The following is a 21,347-nucleotide window of genomic DNA, read 5'->3' on the forward strand; positions in this document are numbered from 1 at the left end:
AGGATTAAACATTAATTGGATTCCACATTACTTGCACAAAGACAGAAGCTGTTAGCAATCGTATACGAAGAAAGCAGAAAGAAAATTAATTTTTACCTCCATTATCAACACTTAGCTATACTGAAAAGGCAACTACTAGTTATTATGGATATTAAACGAGTTGCAAATTCGAACGAATAGTAACAATGAGCAACTGTATTAAAGAAGCTATCAACAGAAACTGAAAACCGAAATTCACTTTTCAAATTGCGATCGCCTTGTGCTATGTTATCTGATTACTGACGTGCCGTCAACCCAGGATATGCTCCTGCTGTGTTGTGCATGCGCTATCTGCTATAGCTACGGTAGGGTTGTACATTTCCCCAGGCACCTGGCTGGCTACGAATTAGGAAATTTTCAATATTTTTAAAATACTTGTAGTGTGTCTTAACAACTAAAATCTTGACATCGTGTTTCTTTAGGTATATTCTTTTTGTATAAAAAATTTCAATGCCGGTTTCGACATGTTCTCTTGTAAGTCATCTTGTATCCACTCGCAGTCACTCAGCGACGACACATTACCGTGTAGCGCATTACGTGCAGACAGCCATAGACTGCTGTTCATCCTGACCGTCAGATCACTTATGTTTATAGAGAATGAGAGAGGTCCTACCACACTTCCCTGACGATACCCTTGTCTCTGATTAACACTCGCCATTGAGGACAACGTACTAAGTCCTATTACTTACGTCGTCCAGCCACTTACATATCTGGGAACCCATTCCATATGTTCGGATCTTCGTTTGCAGTCTGCAATGGAGCACTGTGTCAAACGCCTTTCGGAAATCTACGAATGATGTTCACATATGAGGCAGTACTCGACGACTGTTGATTCAGTCGGTTGCTCGAGCCGTGTGTAATGCTCGTGTTCTTCGCGCCTTTGTTGCACATTGTTTACAGTTTGACAATTTAGAATGACAAGGTGCAACTTACACCCGGTTTTAGAAAGACTAGATAAAAATGGTTCAAATGGCTCTGAGCACTATTGGACTTAATATCTGAAGTCATCAGTCCCCTAGAACTTAGAACTACTTAAACCTAACTAACCTAAGGACATCACACACATCCATGCCCGAGGCAGGATTCGAACCTGCGACCGCAGGGGTCGCGCGGTTCCAGACTGCAGCGCCTAGAACCGCTCGGCCACTCCGGCCGGCGGACTAGATAATTTCTATCACAGTGCAGCAGACGATTTAATTTTCTCTGAGGAATTTACGTACATCGCAAAACTTAATTTCAACTATTCTTCTGACCTTCGCGGAGACTGCGTCAGTGCATCGGAGGTATGCAGCTATAGCTTTTTCTTCACACAGTGTCGGTTTTCTTTGCAGATGCCATTGCCTTGTGTGACACTGAACGATCAATTTGTTGTTCAAAATACCCGTTCATTTGAAAAAAAAAAAAGAATCCTCTCAGATGTCGCAGACATAACTGTTCTATGACATTTTGTTACAGTTAAGTATCTGAACGTTTTGCCTGTTGCCAGAAACAAATCTCTAAAATTGCACACTGTTTGCAAATTATTCGTTAGTTGCAAATTCTTCAGTTACAAGTGCCATACAACTTATAAGTTGAGCATGAATATAATACCTAATCATAAAAAGTGTAAAAGCTTCCTCTAGGTTAATTATGAACACCGTTACTGTAAAACACAGGTGGAAATTCAGTTCAAAGTGAACAAAAAAAGCATGTCTAACCACTGTGGGACATCGAACACGGTTTAGAGTTCGAAACACGATACAAAACGTCGATCTAAAGCTGTTCACCAAAGATAGCACAGTATTTTAAAATCTGTTCCATCACAAAGTCGATATAAATTTGCGTTCGAAAAGCAGTATTACAATGGTTTCTGAGATCACAGTATACTTGTACACCTTTATTCGTGTATGTTTCCAAAAACTGTCAGTGAAACTTGCGACCTGTTACAGAATTTCCTAGAGGGAAAGTTTTCATTTTTATAGCAAATAAATAAATGAAAAACTTCATTCGAGAGTTAATTTCCACAGTTTCTAAATATCTCGACACTCTGCTGATTATCAAACTTACCGCTCATCTGCAAGCAATGGTGTACGCTGACTCGCGTTTAACTGCAAGAGTGTATCCACGACGAACGACATTGGTGGTTACTGAGAACTTGTTTTGGTTTAATACCCCCCTCGCTTCACTCACTCCACAAATGTCGTGTTAATCTTTAAATTGGAACGTTTAACTTATGTTTGACATTTTTAAAAGCCAAGTACTTTCACAAGTTTCAAGACACGATCATCGGTCAAAATGAGCACTTCTTATTCGGCGGTGAAGTTTAAATCTATTACTTTTTTTTGCAGTTTGTAACTAAACGTCAATGTAGTAATTTTGCAGAATCAGCAGCATTAAATATATAATTTTTGTATGTATAACACGCGGGTTTACCTTCAGCCGATCAGATCAGCTTCTAGCCCATAAACATGAAGTTTTGTCGTATTTATAGAATTTTAACTATTAATCACAGTATTTCTCTCCCAATTTACATGTTTCAGTGCACAAGAACAGTGGATTCTGATACAAAGTGATACAGCTTATGTACGGAAGACAGTTGTAACTTTTGTGTTAGTCAAATTAGACTTTAGCAAGATGAAACTTGGCAGTAACGTTCATCACAATGTCCAGATCAAAAACCCAAAAGTCCCAAAAAATTAACTTTGTAGAAAATCCGCTATCTTGAAAAGACCGCCGCCATCTTAGAATTTTCGAGTTTTAACCATAGAAACCGAACCAAGCATCCGATTTGATTCATTTTTGCACCTAATTAAAGAATTTACGAACCGTTATTGTTTAAAACAATTAAAATTATTTACTATAATCCAGTTTTGCTTTTCAAGAAACAATAATATTTATTTTAATTTAATAGTGTTGAAAAAATATTATCTAAAATTTTGCAACTTATGATTATACATTGTTGTTGTCTTTTTTAATTACGAGCAATGTTGTGACATACAATAAAACCAAAATTCAATTTAAATCATTTACACGAGACGGGTAAAACAGCAATAATAATACATTGTTTTTTTACGAAAGTGGGCAGTAAGCTCGAATGGTTCACCCAAGCAACGCTCACTCACTGCCCAAATATTAATGACATGAAGAAGTTATCTGAAATAAAACTAGCATTAGAATTGCTTTTAAAAATGTGAAGAAACAATGGACAGGGATTTTAACATTTTGTGGTTATTAACCGTTTCTTTCGGAACACGTCAGTCGAAGTTTCGACGTATTCTTCGGTATCAGAGTCTGCAAGTCCATCCGACTTGTGCACCCATGGCCAGCGCAAGTAGCCGCACAACATAGGCCGCTTGTCCTGCATAAGCACCTGTTTTCGTAACCAGATTTACAGCTTACAGGATATAATATGAAGTACTTGCACTGGTGTTGGTTCATCTTCAGTTGTAATTAGTTTACGGCGACCGGCATGCACGCCCAGTCCCCGTTCTTTTCCCGGAAAGTGATTTCCAATCTACAACTAACCCTAAAAGTAATGATGCAAATCAGTTAGATATCTGAGGGGTTTTGTTTATATTTAACGAAATTTTCATCCTTCCCCACCGACGGTAAACTCGATAAGAATGCTGACACGCATCTCCATTCAGGGCGATGAGCGAACTTCAACATTAGCCAAAGAGTCACAGTGAGGAGTTGTTAATGGTGTAGTATCGTCAATTACAGCCTCTCCCGATGCTCCCTTCCTGTTGCTTTTGATGTGTTCTTCATCCTTGATATCTGGAGGGTTGCTGCAGTTGAAAACCACAGTGATGTCGAATTGATTACTGACGTGCTGGTGGCAGAGTTGGCTGTAACTTCCTGCACACAACCACACAACCCAAATGGGCCGCACCATCTCTTCTAGAACGTCGATTAATGCAGGCTTCGCGGTTCTTCGCATCAACGTCCCATCAAAGAGCGCAGGTGCCCGTGCTGCTACTTCGTATTTCAGTTATTCTCCAAAGTCGTCATTGTTGCGTACAACACACATCAGTCGATGGAAAAGTGGATTTGGATTTATTTCAGCGACAGTGTCTTTGATACTGGCCGTTTTAGAGTCAAAGATAAGAGTCGTCACTTTATTTTCTCTCTTTACGTAGACGTCATTGAGTCGCTGACTGAAGAAAGGAGAATTGTCAGAGGAAACGCTGTCATTGGCTACCACACCGGTAGACATTGAGAATAAAAGATTTATCGAGTGTTTACTAGTGATTTTTAATCACGTGGACACACAACAAATATTCTGCCAAAGTATACAGCATATTAACTCTTTCTGACTCCTTTTTTGGATATAAAATAATATTTTAACACAGTACAACCGATTATTTTAGCGTCTTTATTTTGGTTATACTAGACGCAAAAAAGGAGATTTGGCGCAAAAATGAAGCCACTTGGACTCTTTGTTAGTTACTATGGTTGAAACTCGAGAATTCCAGGATGTCAGATTCTCCCCAAAGCGTATTTTTAGGATTTTGATCTGGACATCATTCTGAGCGTTTCTGGCAATTTACCGCTTGTTTTTAGAAATATCCACGTTGGGGTGATTTTTTGTCTAATTTGGCTGGACTATAAAGAATGCTATCATCGGAAAGTAAGCTAAGTTATTTGACCCGAGGATGAAACTTGGAAAAATTATTTTAAAAAAAAGTGCAAATGGATTCTTTAAAGGGCAGACAGAGGCCAAAATGCATACTTTTTTGCGAATAATACCGTCTGGATCGCCTATGATATTTTTGAACATACTGTACTAGTGACTCGTTTTGCCCACTGCCAGCATCACATGACATTAAGATAAAAGTAACATAATATTGAGAAATTTTATATGTATATTACAGGTCGACTGGTAATGCAACAGTTTTAACCTTACCCATTCATATATTACCTAACGAAATTTATCATAAATAATCTATGGTAGTTTCAAATTATAAGGTCTGCAGTAACAAAAATTGAGAAAAAAAGACCTTCGTTACTTGCTACTAAAGCTGTTCGTGGCACAGAAAGGAATTGAATACGCAGTACGAAAAATATTTATTTAATTGGCAAATAACATAAAATGTCGGACAGATATCAAAGCAGACGAATATTGAACACTAGTTGCAAGTATAGAGAAGACTTGTCAAAATTGTTCAAAAATGGTTCAAATGGCTCTGAGCAATATGGGAGTTAACATCTGTGGTCATCAGTCCCCTAGAACTTAGAACTACTTAAACCTAACTAACCTAAGGACATCACACACATCCATGCCCGAGGCAGGATTCGAACCTGCGACCGTAGCGGTCACGCGGTTCCAGACTGAAGCGCCTAGAACCGCACGGCCACACCGGCCGTCGTCAATATTGTATTTCACTTGTAAATTGTATAGTGAAATAAACTAACGTGTTGAATTTTACTAAATTTATGTAGCACTCTGGAAATGGCCAGCAAGCAGCCAGACACACAAATAGTGTATACGTAGCCTGTATAGTGACTCGTTCCATATCATTCGGAAATAACGGTGGAAATGAATTACGAAACCCATTGATAGTAACGCGAAGAAGGAGTTGTGACATAAAGGGGTGCTTCTACATCTGAAAGATGACGTCCATTCAAGTTTTCGCGCCAGACGCGTAAGAGTGGCGCTAATAGCGCCACTATGAGTATGCGAATCAACTTTGCTTTAAATTCACGCTGTAACGTACGTAAGCGTTAGTTACGTTTGAGATTGGACGTGGTGAGCTGACGTTAGTCAGGAGAGCCTTTTAGGTGACAAAGATGCCATTATCAACGCCTCACCGAGTTTGAACGAGGTCGTGTCATAGGGCTACGAGAAGTTGGATGTCCCTCCTGGGATCCGTAGAAAAACTTGGCAGGAAGGTATCCATTGTATTATTGGTAGCGGTGGTCACCAGAATGTACGGTCGCAAGAACATCGTGTTCCGCATATGGCTCTGGCGCATCGTATTGCACCTGCAGCAGCAGTTTGAGCAGCAGTTAGCACCACAGTGTCACAACGAACTGTTACAAATCGGTTACTTCAAGGACATCTCCGATATTCCACTGACCCCAAACTACAGCCATTTGCGATTTCAGTGGTATCAAGCGGGAGCTCAGTGACGGACAGGGTGGACGTCTGTTGAGTTTTCTAATGAAAGCTGCCTCTGTTCCAATGATGGCCGTGCGTTGGTTAAGAGGAGGCCAGCTGAGGACCTGCAACCAGCCTACCAGCGTGCTGGGCACAGTGGACCTAAACCTGGAGTTATGGTCTTCGGTGCGATTTCGTGTGACAGCAGGAGCACTCTCGTGGTTATCCCACGCACAGCAAATTTGTTCGTTAGGGTGATTCGAAGCGTTGTGTTGCCATTTATGAACAGCATTCCAGGGGGTGTTTTCCAACAGGATAACATTTGCCCACATACCGCTGGTGTAACTCAACATGCTCTACAGATTGTCACATATTGCTTTGGCCTGTTCGATCACCAGATGTGTCTCCAATCGACCACGTCGGACACTAACTTCACCGTCATCCACAAACAGCATTAACCGTCTCTGTATTGGTCGCCCAAGTGCAACAGTCATGTAACTCTATCTCATAAGCCGAATCCGGAATCTTTACAAACAATGCATGCACGTTTGCAAGCTTGCATACAACATTCCGGCGGTTACACCGGTTATTAATGTACCAACATTTCACATTTGCAATGACTTATCTCACGCATACACTAACCTGTGATCTTGCAATGTTAATCACTTAAATATATTACCTAGCCAAATATACTTTCGAAATTTCGTTACTCTACATTAATTATTTTTTGAAGCTGCGATTTTTCGTCAGTGTATATCGAATTAATTTCAGTGGACCTCTGTTAGAATATCGCAACTAATAACTTGCAACACTGATGATGAATTAACTCTCTTACGCATCAGTGATGAAGGAGGTAAAATTATTACGAAAGAACATCGATATGAGAAAATGATGAGACATAAAGCGAGAAAAACTGTAATGTGGCCATCATGTCCGGAGGAATGTAATCCTAGGGAGTAGCGAGCTGCATCTAACAGCGTACCTGTTCCCCTTGCTGAACGTCGTGAACCTTGCTTTAAGCAGCAAGCACGGAGCGTGGAACTTGTCTAGGTCCGTAGAGCGCGCTTGTACGTGCACGAACGACGCAGGCCAATAAGGAGCTCGTCTTTCTGCGTTAGACAAGCGAAGCCGTTAGGAAATTTCCGGCCGGTGACAGGGCGGAAGTGCAGACTCGGGCCTGGCGGTGATAAAAGAAGCCAAGTCTCGCAGAAATGCTCCTCTCCCTCCGCACCAAACTTTAATTTTATGAAAGCCGATTCGAGGTGGGACGCTTTAAAAGGGGATTTGCAACTCTTTAATAACCGGGGAATGCAAATGAAAGTGCTTTTTAAATTTCATCAGAGAGAACAGAGTTGATTTGTTTTTACAATGTAACTAACCTCTTTCCGCGTAAGCAAGTTTTTAATTTGAACGTGAATAATAGGCGCACGGCGCGTTTTATGTGTCAGCGCGCTGATGTATTTTGGCGACGGATTTTATTAATGTTTTACGCGCTTAAAAACCCGCGACGAGTGCTTTTTCGTGGTTGAAGACCTCGCATCCGTTGTCTCTGGCAACTTGCATATCCAACGATAAAGCACTATGTTAAAAAGTGCAGCCAATATTGTGCCATACCGAAACACTGCTGTTTAGGACACAGTGTAATCGTTATTTTACAAACTCGGCGATTTCTCCGTCTGTTTTAAGGTCTAGTTCAGGAGAGTGCTACAAAAACGCGTTGTTCTACGGCTTAAGCGAACGAAAGACCTGAGACCAGTACATATTTTGTACATACACTTACAGTTAACTATTTTACTTTATGTAAGGTACTTTCTTATAAGGTTAAGAATGCTTACCTCGTCGTTAACATTGATGATCTTCTTCTCTACTCGGAAATACAATTCCGCATACGAATGATTTTTGTCATAGCTTCATTTATTTGTTCGCACGATGTTCTTAATGCTCCGAAATAAAATACAAATATCTGTTTTGGATAACCGCCAGCAACTTTCATTGAACAGTATTATCATTGTTGCACAGTTATGGGAGATAGCAGCAGAATAATTTGAGTGGACATAATTCGCAACAAAACATTTGCATTTAAATCATTTAAACATTCCTTGATGTAGAAAATGATGCTATGTAGGAAATGATGCTATGTTTTTTACCACGGTTTACCGTCATGTCGCTGCAGTTCGCATGGATTAAACTTCTATGTCTACTAGGCGAGTCCCTTTTACTAACTCTCGACGGGACCTTTTATTTCTGCAATAAAGTTTTTTGGCCACTTTAATTCTATAGTATGTATAATATTTCCCTTCTTTTCCTTTATTTCACCCATAGCAATTGGTAAGTCCGTTCTCGACAACAACAGCTTTTGAGCTCACGCCCGTGTAGCTTAACAAAATTTCAATACTAGTAAGCTCAAACTTTGTGGCAGATAAAAACTAGTTGTTGCACCAGGACTCGAACCCCGAATCTTGCCTTTCATGCCTAATACTCTTACCAGCTGAGATACCCATGCGCAACTCTCGGACGGGCCTCACAGTTGTACTGCAGGAAATACTTCTCTTCTACTTTCCAAACCTCATAAATGCTTGCAACATACCTTGAAGGAGTAAAGTACTTTGGAAGCAAGGATATCCCAGAGGAATGGCTTAGCCACATCTAGGCCAGGGGACTGCTTCCAGAATAAATCTTTCACTCTGTCAGGAACTGTGCACTGTTTTGGAACATCCTTGATGGTTAAAATTTTGTTCTCACACAAAAAGCAGGAGAAAGATAGTCGCAGATGTGAAGTAGTAAGTGGTGTCTGGGTAGCTCAGTCGGTAGGAGCAGTGACCATCAAAGGCCACGTCCTGGGTTCGACTTTCGCTGCGGCAGCTGGTTATATGCCAGAAAATTTCGCAACAGTGTATAATCCCCTTCAGAGTGAATGATTTGTTACTGATATACTATTACGCAGATTCCCTAAAAACTATTTTCTTCTGCGCTCTTTGCAGCTACTGAGAATTTTGATGTTTGATGACTTCTGGGGACATTGTATTTCCTATGCCATGAATATTAAATTATTGAATTTTGTGACCCATTATCTTGGAAACTTTTTAAGACACCAACATAGTTTTCCATAATTATTGAATGCATCTTTCTAGATACACTAAAATTGTATTGTTGGGCTTGTTATCTTTTTTTTTAAACACTCAATTTTTTGACAGAATTTTGTAACTAAATGAACATAAAAACAAAACAACTCAGGATATTTTAATTATTCTAGTTCCATATGTGTTGAATCTCACACTTGGCATGCTGTGAAAATTTCATGTCTCTACCATCAGTACTTTTTTTCGAAAACGGGTCAATTATTGCGAAAAGTGTAGTTCAGAGATATTGAGGATTAAAACTTTTTTATTACAAATTCTTATACAGACTTACATTTCTGCGCCTTTTATGCACTAGAATTGCCGTGGCCCATCGTCTGTGTCTTCTTCAGTGTCACAACAGCCCAGTGCTTGCCTCCTCCTTCTCTTTCTTGCTTCTTCTATCATTCGCTGAGAAGCTAACTCTGCTTTCCATTCACGAAGCTCATCCAGTTCCGGCAGTCCTTTAGCTGTGTTCTGTCCAAATCTTACCCCTAACTTCTCCAGAACCTTAAATCTTTCATAGTTCCCATCATTAAAAGTTATTACAGCTTCAGACACTGCTAACTTTAGAGTCATAAGGCAACAAATACATTTTTAGGCACATGGCACCACACAACATTATTGAAGGACTCATCCACATTCTGGGTCTTCCCATGTAAACACTTCGCTGGTAGCTCAGGATTTGCCAAATCTCTGTAAATAGGTTTGATTGCCTCCATTACTACCAAAGGAAGAGAATGTTTATGTGTAAATTCATGCAGGGTGCGAGAAAATTCAGCTTGCCTATATTTGCACCAAGTGTTTGGTGGAGGTGGACATAAAGATGACGTGGGTTTTCATCAGTTGATATTCGATGAAAGAAAGTGCTCCACACGGCTCTCTTCGTCTCTTCGTCTTCTCTAAATTATCTCTAATGGAGTTTCCATAATATTACTGTATTTCATCAATTACTTTGTTCGTTAGTCTTTCAGCACCTTTTATTGTCTTTCCGTTAGACAGTTTTTTGCGTTACCCAGCTTGGTTTTTAGTTTACGCAGACGTGTTCCCATCCTTTTCTTGACATGTCATACTCACTCAATTTTTTGTAAATGAACATAATACGGCTTGCTGTTTTGCACTGCAACGAAAGCCTTACTGTCTCCATCACCTAAGTAATTTACATATCTGACACCTGTCTCCTGCGAACGCTGGAAAATGTTAACTACTCATTTTACCTCCACTCCTCCACTTGTGCCCTCATAGTTTCTTATACACTGCTGCTTATGAAGTAATCTGTTCTTCTGCTTCACTGTACACCCTTAGCAGTACTTACTGAGCACTTCAAAATCCAAAACTTTTCTACTGTCAATACTTACTGGAGATGTAAAACCAGTTTTAGAACTAAACCCACGCTTTTGCCAGGATCTATCCACAGCAATGCTGAAGTCTGTGTCACCCTCATTTTGTTCAACAGCTTCTGATGTAGTAGCAACTATTGAATCTTCAGCTATAGCATTTACGGCGTCCCCAATTACTACTACATATTTCGTATACCTAGAACGTGGTTTTGGCAAATTCAACACAGTGCAGAGAACATGACCAGCCCCTGCACCTTTACCAAAGCCTCTAAGGCCATAGAACAGTCTCACATTAGTTTCATACAATTCATTACCTGAACACTTTGGTGATGTATGAAATGCTTTTTCGTTTTTGCATTTCTGACATTTAATAATTAATTTAGACACGAAACCTATTCTTGCTCCAATATCCTCAAAAGACAGCAAGAGACAGTTCCAGAAAGAACTTGTTCGAGGATCTGCATATCAATAATGACGTTGTCCATAATATCATTACTGTACCACTGTCATCCGTTTCTAAAGTTACTTTCCTTTTCGATGCAGTAGGGGGTGTGGTCACTTCAAATACAGTACCGTGGTTTCCTTCACTGCTAGCATACATGTTTTCAAGTACTTCAGAAGAAAATGCAGGTCTGACAGATCTGTTACCCACAAATTTGCGTTCTTGAAGATACTTTTACGCTTAGTCATTTTATTTACATATAAAAAGCAATAGATGTGAGTTTACAAAAAAATAGCCGATAATCACACTACTTTCAACGACAACTAGTATCAGAAACAAAGGAGTGATTTGTTTGTTCTAATGCCAACTTCTGAGACGTAGCAGTAGGCACAAAACAAAGCAATTCACAACCTTCTAGACTGTGTTGTTCCAAAGATATGACTGCTCAACTGTGGCAGTTTATGCGTAGCTGCGAAATTTGACAGTCACATGTTAACATTCAAAATATTATTTGAAGGTCTCACAATTGTGTGATTTTAATGTATTATATACCAAAATTTTCAGGAAAGTCCAACGTGCATTATGGAGCAGAAAACAGAAAATGTAAAATTTCAACGAATTTCACGTACAATGTCCCCTTATGCGAATTGTTCTCTCCTGAATTATAAAGAACGTATCGAGCGGCTACTGTGAAGTAAATAACAGGTTAACACAACAAAATAAAGGTGATAAGTTTGATTTTCAGGGCATTTTATATAATTTGGAGAACTGAGACCATATTGCACTAAATAAAGACTATAAAAACATTTTTCTATAGAATTTACCGCTTTTTTATAGCTGCTTTGCAGGTAGCATGCCGTTAGTCCAAAACTAATATTACATAATGGTAATGTGTTAAATTAGAGACTTAAATGAAGCATCTTAAAGTGAAACCTAAAATAACGACTTAGAAACCCAGTCTTACGTGCATAATATATTTCTTTAGAACTAAAGCGACAACCACAGAATATATTACACTGATGTTGAAACTATTCTTGAAAGCAAAACAGAAAGGAAAATACGTTTTGTTTTTTAATAAATCAAAATTATAAAAGATATATTTACTTTATTCTGTCAACAGACTCTGAATTTACCTACATTTGTATAATGATTCAATTTTCCAAAACTGTTATCTGATGACAACTGACTATAGCTGTACAACATAAGAACATACATGTAGTATGAAAGGAATATTAGGATTTAGCGTCTTGTCATGTCGACAACTTCGCCGGCTGGGGTGGCCGAGCGGTTCTAGGCGCTACAGTCTGGAACTGCGCGACCGCTACGGTCGCAGGTTCGAATCCTGCCTCGGGCATGGATATGTGTGATGACCTTAGCTTGGTTAGGTTTAAGTAGTTCTAAGTTCTAGGGGACTGATGACCCCAGAAGTTAAGCCCCGTAGTGCTCAGAGCCATTTCAACCAAGTCTACAAGAAGTCATTAGAGACGGTGAGCATGGTCGGAATGCTTCAAGGAGGGGGAAGGAAATCGGCTGGGTCATTTCAAAGGAAGCATCCAGGCATTTTGAGTGATTTAGGAAAATCACGGGAAATCTACATCTGGATGGCTGGACGCGGATTTGAAACGTCTTCCTCCTGAATACGACTCCAGTTTGCCAATCACTGCCATCTCGCTCGGTACAAATATTACAATCGCAAGGTCTGTGTAAAAACCTGGAAAATAAAAGAAATCTTTGGCAGCATTTAATGGTGAATATTCCGCACAGTAAAAGAGTTTTCTAAAGACGCCAAAGCCCTCCGTCAAATGTTAGTTCTAACGTGAGAGTAGTACCACATTTTATGGTTCTGGAAACGTCAATAGCTTTTGTTAGTTCAAGTGAGATCCTCCGCATTGCTGACATACATAATGTTTCCACATTCTTGCTTGGACAGCCTTTAGCCGTCTGAGAAGATGGATTTAAATATATATAACATTAGATGCTGCCAAAGATTTCTTTTATTTTCCAGGTTTTTACACAGACCTTGCGATTGTAATATCTGTACCGAGCGAGGTGGCAGTGACTGGCAAACTGGAGTCGTATTCAGGAGGAAGACGGTTCAAATCCGCGTCCAGCCATCCAGATGCAGGTTTCCCGTGATATCCCTAAATCACTCAAAATCCCTGGATGCTTCCTTTCAAAGGACCCAGCCGATTTCCTTCCTCCTCCAAATAACTACAGTTCTACCGCCAGATTTTATATAAAATCTGGCGGCGGAACTGTAGTTATTTGGGTAAACTGTCAAAACCGGAAAAATGGGTAGTGCCACATTATAATCAGTATTCCGTGCAGTAACCGGAAGCTACAACAGTAACTGTTACGCATAACTGTGCTGCAGAATCAGAAATAAGTCTGCCGTACTACAGCCTGCCGGACTGCTTCACTCAGTGCCGAAGTATACTGATGGGCCATTTGGCCAGCGATCACATTCCATACATGTTCTATCAGCCGCTTGTCTGCCGGGATGATGTATCTGCTGGGCTGCCAAGATGGCGGCGGGCGGTTCCACCCCCCCCCCCCCCCCCACTCCGCCCCCTCATGCTGAGCATGGCGGTGTGTAACGTGTAACTACATCGATGGAAAAAATCGAACGGCAAAAAATAATTAATGTAGAGTAATGAAATTACGGAAATATATTTATCTAGGTAATATATTTAAGTGATTAACATTGCAAGATCAAAGATCACAGGTTAATGTAAGTGCGAGATAACACATTGCAGATGTGAAATGCTGGTATATCAATAGCCGGTGAAACGTTCAGAATTTTAAAAGCGCGCAAGCAAACGTGCATGCATTGTTTACACAGGTGCCGGATGACGGCTTGTGAGATAAGAGCTTGATTTCTACGTTACTTGTAGCCCTATATGTCAGCTTCATGGTGAAATGCCCATCAGTTCGTTAATGATCATAGTTATTACGAGATTTCTTATATAAATAACAAATTTGAAAATATTACAATGAAAAATAGGGTCGCTATGATTTTGCATTTCGTGCATATTACACCATACGTTGCTGCGAATGAAATTTAGCGAAGATACTGAATTTGTCTTTAGAATTAGGAGGAGGTCTTTGTATGTCTCAGAAAATGGATTTTAAGTATCATGTTCCTTTCCAATCGCACGAGCATGGGAATGAAATATTCGCAACATCACTCATATCTCGTAATCCGTTCGAGATATCGAAACGAGATTTTGGTATATGACGGCACGCAAAAAGGAGAGTATTTTGCCGTATGTTGAACATACACAACTTTATTTACGGCGATTTAGCAGAAGCTTAAGTTCTTAATTTATTTTACTTTTTTTTTTCAAACCAGTACCGTAATTTTTAAGAGTCGTGGACTGCTAGCGAAAAGAAATATTTGCTAATATGGAAAACTTGAAATTTCTTCTCTTATGTTACTGTAAACCGACACAATGGAACTTACCAAAGGATTTACTTTCTACACTGCAGTTATGTTTGACATATCAAATACTGCAGCAAATAGGGTACCATCTTCCTGTTCCTATTCCTCTACAGAATCAGAGAACCTTCTTACAAGAAATATCTCTTAATTCATCAGAGAAAGTGAGTTTAACGAATAGTTGGAAAAGTTCTGCAAATCATCCGTTTTTTTACAGCTTCAGAGCTACGAAAGAGTTTTACTGGATCAGTTCATCTGCAGCAAAAATACAGAATTGTTCCGTTAGAAATAACGTATTTGATGTCTGTTCATCGGTGGTTAATAACGTTAAAAAATAAGATAGTCATTACTTTACGAACCGCCTGAGACGATTCATTTAGGTTAAAGTAGATTACAAATATATGTAATTTATTTTTATCATACCAAAAGGCAATTCAGGTGAGGATGTTTACCAATTCACTCTGAATGGGTGTAGGAACGAAAACATAGTAGACTCTTTGCTGTGAATTATTTTCATATTTCTCAGGTGAAGAACAGGAAGAAAAATTTTTGGCAAGTTTCAGTAGTAGCTGTTCACTGTTAAAAATATGGTGGGTTACGTGATTCTGCCAAAACTGCAACAGAATTGGACTTTCATTTTTGTCTGGAATATTAACCTTCTGGTATTTGAAGAAGCATCATCCATTATGAGCGACGGCTACATGCCTATTGTTAACCGGTTTAATTTTGCTTCTTTTACCAAAATACAGTAATCACCTTGCAGTAGCTGTTGCGACAAAATCTTGAAAGAGAATGTCTCATTAAAAAAGCTGTTGATGACCAGAAAGGAGAGTAGCTTACGGAGAAACTCATTGTGTCAGTTTACGATAGCAGGAAAGACATTCTCTTGCCACTAGCTGGCCATTACTCTAAAAAAATTACAATATTGGTTTGCAAAAAATACAATAACAGCTTTAGGTTCTGCGATAACGCCGTAAAATAAAGTTATGTATGTTCACCATACGTCAAAAAACTCTTCTCTTTGCGTGCTATGATTGGTCAAAATCTCGTTTCGATGTCTCGAACGGATTACGAGATGTGAAGGATGTTACGAATATTTTATTACCGTGCTCGTGCGATACGAAATGAACATGCAACTTAAAATCCATTTTCTCGAGAATAGAGACAGACCTCTTCCCAAGTCTAAAGGCAAATTCAATATCTTAGCTAAATTTCATTGGCAGCAAGATATGGTGTAATATTCACCAAAAGTAAAATCATAGCGAACCTTATTTTTCATGGCCACGCAAACAAACTAGTTATTTTTGAATTTGTTTACATAGGAAATATAATAGCGATGACCATTAATGAAATGATGCGCATTTTATCATGATGCTGACATATAAGGTTACAAGTAACGTAGAAATCAAGTCTTTTTACGAAACAGATTCTGTAAAATCGTTTGAGAATGGCTGTAGGGCGTGCGCCTCGATTCTGTCAGCGCAGCGCCTCGCCGTCTGTCCCGTTCTGGGTGAGTTACACACAGCGCGTCTCGACCTTTCCGTAGGTGGTGGTGCGCCCACCCCCGGTATTCTCGAATGCGTGAGAGCTCCAAAGAGCCACAAGAACACTCCTGCCTACAGAGTCTGCTCAACGCCAGATGCAGCGACACGTTTGATGTTGTAATTGGCTGCTCTGTTGTGTACCCAGCGCGAAAACTGCAATATCGGCTGGCACCCCTGCCACTCCTCTGGAACTACCCGTAGAGCTATTCATGACAAGACTCGACTGCAACATGGCAAATGCCTCATTTTATGACGTCTGTAAATGAGAAAGCAGGTGACAAAGGGGCGACTGGTAACGCTGTGAAGGCAACAGGTCGTTCAGAGGAGGTGGGGCTTAATTCAGGCTCGCCGCAACCTCCGCGGCACGTTGAACGAGTGGGCCAATCTGCAATCTGCATGTGATCGGTGGCGTGCCGCTAGGGGCCCATCTCCGGCAGGCGTTGTTGGCGCCTCTACGCGAAGCTTAATGGCTGCCGGCAGGCCGCAGTCATGCAAACCACCGCGCAGCTGGCAAAGCTTTCGACACATTTACATTTCTCCGTAACACGTGGGTTCCCTTTTCAAATTCATGCTCCACCTTGGACATATATGGACATTTAATATTGGATTTGTGTTTCAAATTAATGTCAACAAGGATATGATTAAAGTTTCCGTATAAGTGTTTCACTTTCTGTGCCTGAGAATCATTATCACTATCGTCCGCCCCCGGTAGCTGAGTGGTCAGCGCGACAGAATGTCAATCCCAAGGGACCGGGTTCGATTCCCGGCTGGGTCGGAGATTTTCTCCGCTCAGGGACTGGGTGTTGTGTTGTCCTAATCATCATCATTTCATCCCCATCGACACCCAAGTCGCCGAAGTGGCGTCAAATCGAAAGACTTGCACCAGGCGAGCGGTCTACCCGACGGGAGGAATAATCACCACCACCACCACCATTTCTGATAATCAGTGCTTGACTGGTACTTGTAATAGCATGGATGTCATTTTCAAGCTGTCGATGAATCCATTCAGTCAGTTTACAAGCTAGTTCTGTGGTGCCCAGTTAACAATAAAAACAACAGTTTCCACGCAATTCAAAGACGTCGATGGCTAACATACCTAATATCGAATTCTCGATGAGATCACCTGTATAACGCAACGATCTCCCCCTCCCCCCCCCCCCCCCAAAAAAACCGTGGAATACCAGGAGTACGAAAGGCTACTCCTCTGAGTTCCCACTTTAAGGTGTGAGACTCGCCGACCTCTCCATTTATCTTTTTGTTTTGGCTTGATATGCCTGGTATTCGTAAACCCCAAAGGTAACTGACAGCCATCAGATGATGTGAAATTTAATTTTTCGAATGGTGTTATTTCCTTGATAATTATGACACTGAAAGAAAGTACGTGATTTTCAGCAGTGATTTTGAGACTGTGGATGCAAGATGTGGAAAATAGTGTACGCGGTTCAACTGACAGGGTAGCACATCATAACGTCATGTACTTACAGAGTGTAGCTTAAATGCAAAGAACCACACAAGATTTGGTTTCGGATGATTTCCAAGTAACTAAGTCGTATACAAGCGCTAACATTAAAATGTTTCGCAAGTCTTAATTTCATTCCACAGTTGAATGATGCTGTTTTCTCTATAAGAATAATGTCCACGGTTCCACAAACGCGAAAATTTGTTCACTATCTTTGTTTCCATAAACTAATGACATGTGGGATGATATTTGGAGTATGTGTTCACAGTCGTTATTCTTAGTCCAGAGTAAGGGTATTAGAAAGGTTATTAGAAATGTTCGCAGTGTCAGTTCTAGAACTCGTACGAGAAAATGGGAGTTTGGAGGTTTTATATCTTGTTGGAAGTGGAGAGCAGGTTGGGAAGGGATGTGGATGATGAGAAAATAGGTAATCTCTTTTTTTAAATGGACTATTTCACAATTATCCTGAAACGATTTTGTGACTCCAAGGGAAACCTAGATCTTATTGATACTTTATTTGGTCTATTAAGGAGTGCGTCACTTCGCTCGATAATAACTTTGCGCAGTTCACTGTTCAACAGTCTACAGATTACAGCTCTGCCCTCTAAGTACAAATAATTCCCTACAAGATCTGTGGGTAACGCTGACTACAAGTGGATAACATTTCCTTCAGCATTGTACTCAGAGGTGTACACTATTCTGTATGTTCCACGTTCTTTGGACTTTCAACATGGATGGGCCATGTGTGTTACAAACCACAGCTTTGCATATCTAAAAGGGAAACCACACTGCAATCGGATTTTTGTAATTTTCTATATTTATGGTATAAGTTCGGAACTCAAATATCATTATTCCAAAGAAGTTCTATACAAATTTTAAAAATTCTGAATGAAATCGACTTTGAAGTTCTCCGAGCATCTTTAATTCAATGAAGGTAGGCCGCGTGGCTTTATCGGTAGCGCACGAGACTAGTAATTGCTGGATCGCTGGTTCTAGTCTCGCTTCGGTCGCTTTTTCTTTTTTTTCATTCAGTTCGAATACCTACGTCATTTAAATACAAAATTCATCAAATACATGCTAATCGGAGGAAGGCAATGGCAAACAACCTCCGCTAGGACCTTGCCTAGTACAGTGGTGCGGGTCTCCCGCATCGTCCCCTACGCTCTGTCAAGGAGTATGGGACTTCAGGGACTTCATCATCATCACACGCTAATTAACAATCATAAATTATAATTTTTTATGAAAAATGGAATCATCTTATATATAATTATGGTAAATATCATCGGAAACATTGTTTCATCCTATTCATTGTACAACATTTTCTCTTCAAATTTTAAAAACTATTTTTCGTATTAAGTTTGTTATGTATAATGAAACAAGTCCTCTACTAGTAGTATTTCTTCTTCAGAAATTACTGCCGATTGGAATATTTTTATGCAAAACAGTATCTGCTGCTTCAGTAACGAACGCTGAAATGCTACTACAGCACCAGCGGTCCTTCGAAAGAGACACCTCGAAAAAAGGCACCGTACCCCTGCCAACGACTGTGGAATCAGCCGAAGTCTTTAGTCCTGAAGCAGCTGTGGCTCGCTCCACAAGCAATTCTACTAGTGTAATCGTCGTGCCAATGGGTGGGACCTCGGTTTCGGCAACCGTAGTCAAGTAACAGCAGCGCGCGTAGCAGAGACCTTGTAAACTCCCCGCATACAGGCTCTCTTTAGTATTGCGTTTAACCTCAACTCACATGTAATGTTCAGAAAAAATGATAATTAGATATGTTTTAACTATCACATATTTAACGAATTTTATATTTAAATGACGTAGGTGTTAGAGCTGCAGGGGAAAAAAAACGAAAAAAGTAATAAACGAAGTTAAACAAGAACCAAAGATCCAACGATTACCAGTCACGGGCGCCACCGATAGAACCATGCTCTCCGTCAAAAATTCTTCTACTTTCAATGAATTGAAGGCACTCAGAGAAATTTAACTTCGATTTACTCCATAATTTTTTAAAATTGCACAGGCTTGCTGTGGAAGATTCATACATAAATCCGAAGCTGTGTAGTTGCATTGTAAGTTGAAATGACTACTTCTTTCATTACATGTAAGTGCACTACGCTATTTTAGTGCGTTTCACTGCTATTTCGTTGTAATATGCTGATACACTGAAGGAAGTGACAATTTTTTCCCTTGAAAAGGCACACCATTACGTGAATGATACGCAGTGACTTGATCTACGATCGAATCTGAGGAAACAAGTGATACATTAACTATAATAACAATAATAATAATAATAATAATAATAATAATAATAATAACAATACAGGTCGTTCACAGAGCCTGTTCTTAGATTCCCTTTTCCCTCACAGTGTATTATTCAGCATTTCGTCCCACTGCAGTCAATTCACATCATCTTATACCTGCTCTCCTCTCTTCTTCATGGTCTTCCAGTTCGTCTTCGTGCAGATTCTATTCATTCAAGGACTATTCTTGGAAGTCGTTGAGGTTTCATTCTTTTAATGAGGCCAAACCATTTAAGTTTTTTTATCTTCATAATTCTTTGAGCGGTTTGATCTGTAGGCTGTTTTATATTATTATTATTACCTGCACTTCTTTTTATTCTGAAGTTCCATAGAAATACATTTTCTTATTCTAATTTGTTACTCTCAACGAAGTTCTGGTGAACTTATGTTACGCTCTCGCTTCACTGACAAGGCAGCTGAACTAAATAATAAAAAAATAATAAATAAACTAAGTTTGTCCCATTTATAAGTCACAGTACCTATGGAACAGATTCTGTCAATTTTATAACCTTTCTGGATTTCAATAATAAAACACTGAAGTAGTTACATTTGTTCAAGGATAGTACGACATGTTTTAGAAATTTATTTGCCATTAGTACTGTATGTGATGCCAGCGTGTGCTGTTCTGCATATCTTCCCGTGTAGTCGTCTTAGATAAATCTTCGCATTTTTAGATGGTAATATTAGGAAACTTTGTTTTGTTTATTTTACTTATAAGTACCGTGCTTCTTTCAATGTGCAAAAATCCACTCACGCACAAACCTTAGCTCACGCTTTTTTTCTCTTTTTTTTTTTTAATTTTTTTTTTTTTTTTTTTAGCGTACAATCATCGTACTAACATACTGCGACAGTACTGTTTTCCGTCGAGTTTGATTACAGTCAGAGATGTTCTTTTCAGTTGGATACCTTTGTAATTACGAAGGTCGTCCAGAAAATAAAGAACGTTTTGGCATAAATTAATAAGAGCAAAATATATAAATACAGTACCTTACTCTGTTTTTCAAAGTAGCCAAAAAAACTGTCAGGGCACGTACTGTAACGTGGGGCCAGTTTTTCAATCCCCATGTTGTAATTCTCTGCGTCAGAGATTTGAGCCGGGCGTGTCAGAGCTTGTTTGAAGTCTTCATCGTTTGAAAGCTGTTTCCCACCCAAAAATTCGTTCCGTTTCTGAAGTAAGGGAAATCACTTGGTGCCACTAAATACGCTGAAGTCCTTGCCATGCTTCGGCCTCTCACTGTTATCTTCGTCGTACACATTATTTCTTCCCAGATTAAACAACACCATTTCATCACTGAGGACGTGTTCATTGCACTATCGCAATAAACATTCTTTATCTGCCTATAAATTTCGATACACCGAACATTTTGTGCGTTCAGAAAACGAATGACACTATGCACTTCGCATTTGGCGGATTTTCGATGGATGCCACCATATCGCAAGGTGTTACAGAACAAAGAGGCGTGACCGCTAAGCAACAAACCTTGGCTCACACTGAGACGGGGAGGTAGCTCAGTGGCTCGCTTGTGATCCAGGTGGTGCACGATCGGCGCCAGGAGTGGTCTGTAATCGTTATTTACTGTCTGGAC

Source organism: Schistocerca americana, chromosome 2 (genome assembly GCF_021461395.2).
Source record: "Schistocerca americana isolate TAMUIC-IGC-003095 chromosome 2, iqSchAmer2.1, whole genome shotgun sequence".
Taxonomy (NCBI): Eukaryota; Metazoa; Arthropoda; class Insecta; order Orthoptera; family Acrididae; genus Schistocerca; species Schistocerca americana.